Source organism: Mesoplodon bidens (genome assembly GCF_964165515.1).
Source record: "Mesoplodon bidens genome assembly, chromosome: X".
NCBI classification, from domain to species: domain Eukaryota; kingdom Metazoa; phylum Chordata; class Mammalia; order Artiodactyla; family Ziphiidae; genus Mesoplodon; species Mesoplodon bidens.
In genome coordinates, this window is record NC_138163.1 from 78,606,246 (window position 1) to 78,609,956 (window position 3,711).

At 41.0% G+C, this 3,711-nt stretch overlaps 1 pseudogene across 1 annotated transcript; it reads left to right on the forward strand.

Annotated features, from left to right (window-relative positions):
* Positions 1-1,255: 1,255 nt before the first annotated feature.
* LOC308608677 (N-alpha-acetyltransferase 50-like) lies at positions 1,256-2,080 on the forward strand (annotated as a pseudogene). The gene has a single exon. The product of its transcript is annotated as an N-alpha-acetyltransferase 50-like (transcript).
* Positions 2,081-3,711: the final 1,631 nt, after the last annotated feature.

Here is a 3,711-nt window from a genome sequence, read left to right on the forward strand (position 1 = left end):
CTTCCGGCAATCCAAACATCATACACAACATTACTGATCAATCTCTTCTGCCTTCTGAATGTGAAAGCTCTATGCTATCAACGGAATGTGTTCTCCCAAAATTCCTGTGTTGAAACCTAATCACCAATGTGATGGTATTTGGAAGAGGGTCTTTGGGAGATAATTAGGGCATGAGGGTGGAGACATCATGAATGAAATTAGTGTCCTTATAAAAGAGACCCCATAGAGCTCTCTTGCCCCTTATGCCACGTGAGGGCACAGCAAGAAGAAAGCCGTTTATGAAAAAAGAAGTGGACCATCACCTGACATTGAACCTGCCAGCACTTTAATCTTGGACTTCCCAGACTCCAGACGCATGAAAAATAAGTTTATGTTGTTTATAAGCCACCCAGTCTGTGCAGTATTCTGTTATAGCAGCCCAAATGGATTAGGACACTCTATAAAGTCTATTTGCCACCAGATCCCAGGTAACAATGTCCTCAGTAGACTTCTTTGACTTACCTTAAGTGTTTCCTGTAAATAAGTTTTTCTGACAAGCAGCACACCTTTGTATTATTTCTTGAATTATTTGACCCTTATTCCAAAAGTGGTACGATTCCAAGGTTTTCAGTATACTCCTTTTGTTTGAATAAGGTTGCTGGTGTCATGAAAAAGCCATCCAAGTATATAATAAGTGAGATACAAAAATACTCCTATAGTGTAATTCCCATATTCCTATGATATTCTTCATAGCTCTCCTTGGTTTCCAATTTTCTAAACCTTGTGGAGTTGTGTATTTCTGAAATTGTAAATAAGAGTTCTTGGATAGAATTAACGGGGCTTCAATTTCCCCAGTCAAGACCTAAGTAGCCCTTTCTGTGGCTTGATGTGCAAATTAATTTCCTTTAGATACGTCATCTTGTTGTCTGTTATGAGTTCTATAATGAACTTCAGAAATCTGTTGGAGAAGCGGGGGTGACTAATAAATCAGCAATTACGTTTCTAGTGTGATATTTCAGTTACTACTGCTATGAGAAAGTTCCCTCTATTCCTCCACATTTGTTCCATAGCATGACAGATACCAAATGCATATTTACTATCAGTATAGATATTCACCTTAAGATTGGTGGCTAATTTAGAAGTTTGTATAAGAGGTAGTAGTTCCGGTGAAAGTTCACAGCGCAGCGGCGGGTCTGGCTGGCGGCGGCGAGTGCCCCGTGTGCGCTTGTGGAGACAGAGGCGCGCTCGACTCTCGAGGCCTCCGTCACCCGCTCAGCTCCCTGCCCTAGGCGAGGAGGGCGGCTTGTGGGGTTGAGTGGCCCGAGCTGTGGGTGCGGAGAGCTCAGGGCGGCGACGACAACGGCGTTGATATCGGTGGTAACAAGCCGGGAAGATGGAAGGGCGGATAGAGCTGGGAGATGTGACACCACACAATATGAAACAGTTGAAGAGATTAAACCAGGTCATCTTTCCAGTCAGCTACAATGACAAGTTCTATAAGGATGTGCTGGAGGTTGGCGAGCTAGCAAAATTTGCCTATTTCAATGATATTGCAGCAGGAGCAGTATGTTGTAGGGTGAATCATTCACAGAATCAGAAGAGATTTTACATCATGACACTAGGGTGTCTGGCACCATACTGAAGACTAGGGATAGGAACTAAAATGTTAAATCATGTCTTAAACATCTGTGAAAAAGTTGGCACCTTTGACAACATCTATCTGCATGTCCAGATCAGCAATGAGTCAGCAATTGACTTCTACAGAAAGTTTGGCTTTGAGATTATTGAGACAAAGAAGAATTACTATAAGAGGATAGAGCCCGCAGATGCAGAAAAACCTCAAAGTCCCTTCTGGCCAGAACGCACGTGTGCAAAAAGACAGACAACTGAACAAATTACAGATGAACTTTCTTGCACTCGCTTGTCGCCAAATAAAAGAGATGCTCATTGATTCCCCACCCCCCTCTTTCTTTTAAAGCTTTCCCCCTCCCTTGTTCTTGTTTTTCCTCCTTTCAAAACTTCCTTCCCTTTCCTCTAACGGTTTTAAACTTTTAAGGACTTATTAATCATGTTTGGATTGTTTTAGTTTTCTTATTTTTGTGAGGTGCTTTGACTGTAGGAAGGAGAAGGTATAAATAGGTATACCTTCTGGTATAAATGATTACAGGTATAAATTATCTGTCTAGTTTCACAGATAAGATATATGGTCCCAAAAGCTTGTGTCAATTTCCTTTTTTTTTTTAATGTCCTGCTTTCACATTGAAGGACAGAGTCTACAAAATACTGTATAATTCAAAGGACAAAAAGAAGCAGCAGCAATATCTTGTTCTCTAACTCATAGACAAGTTTAGTGTGTTTGTGGTACTTTGGGTTTTTCAAGATTTTGTGGGATACCAATCCCTATACATTGCCTTCACTCCACCTTTTGTCCTTCTGAGTATTATCTCAGAAGTTGGACCATTGTTATCCTTGTAAGAAATACTAAGCTTACTTTGTTCTGTTAAGCAGTTATTTCTTCCTTCCTCGCTGGTGGCTGAGGGTAGGTGGGACAGTTTGAGTAGGTAGTATTATACTTTGGTCTCAGCATTTGAGTTAAACTGCTTTTTGCTAATGAGTGGGCTGGTTGTTAGGTTTATTTTTCTTGCTGTTGATTGTTAGAAGTGGCATTAACTTTTCGAGTGTGGGCTGGTGAGATTAATTTTTAATATCCCAGCTAGAGATATGGCCTTTAACTGACCTAAAGAGGTTTGTTGTGATTTGCTTTTTTTTCTCCTGTTCTTTTTCTTCAGTAAACCCACAATAGTTAGTCAAACCTTAAAAATGGAGTTGATGTCCTCATAGGTGAGTACCCCTAAATAAACCCGAAGCAGGCGTTGTCTCTTGGACATACTAAAAAAATACCTAAAAGGAAGCTTAGGTGGACTTGTGGCACAACAAGTGAATTTAATGTCAGCTAATGCAGACTGTTAGAAGTGTGGCCACTGAGCATTTGATTTTAGAGGAAAGAATATCTAGACAGTATTTTTGAGAATAACATAGTGTGCTATTGCTTATCTGTTGGAGAACATCTCAGATTTGCTTACATTCTGTGCCTGTGATATTGAGTTTAAGAATTTGGGTGTGGTGGAATTGTTAAACATATTGCTTCTATTCTTGGAAAAAAAGTAGAAGTCTGGAAGTATTAATAACGCAAATGTCACTGTGACCTCCTTACTGACAGGACTGGTTTATGTCACATCGTTTTCTGGCACATAATGAGTGGCTTTGATGGGTCGATAACTTTTTGGAAGATAGAAGACATCTGAAATTTTCATGTTTTCCTCCATAATCCCATCTCCAATATTTAAAATTTTCTACATTGCCAATACTGGTGGCCCAAGAAATGTTTTTTTTGTTTGTTTGTTTTTTGCGTGCGGTATGCGGGCCTCTCACCGTTGTGGCCTCTCCCGTTGCGGAGCACAGGCTCTGGACGCGCAGGCCCAGTGGCCATGGTTCACGGGCCCAGCCGCTCCACGGCATGTGGGATCTTCCCTGATCGGGGCATGAACCCGTGTCCCCTGCATCGGCAGGCGGACTCTCAACCACTGCACCACCAGGGAAGCCCCCCCAATAAATGTTTTCATTAGACTTTAAAACAATGCACAGGGCTTGAATTTTCTGTCATTTGACTTTAAAAGGAATGTTGATTCATAATATTTATGTTATTATGCAAATTCTGGCATAAAAGTTTCA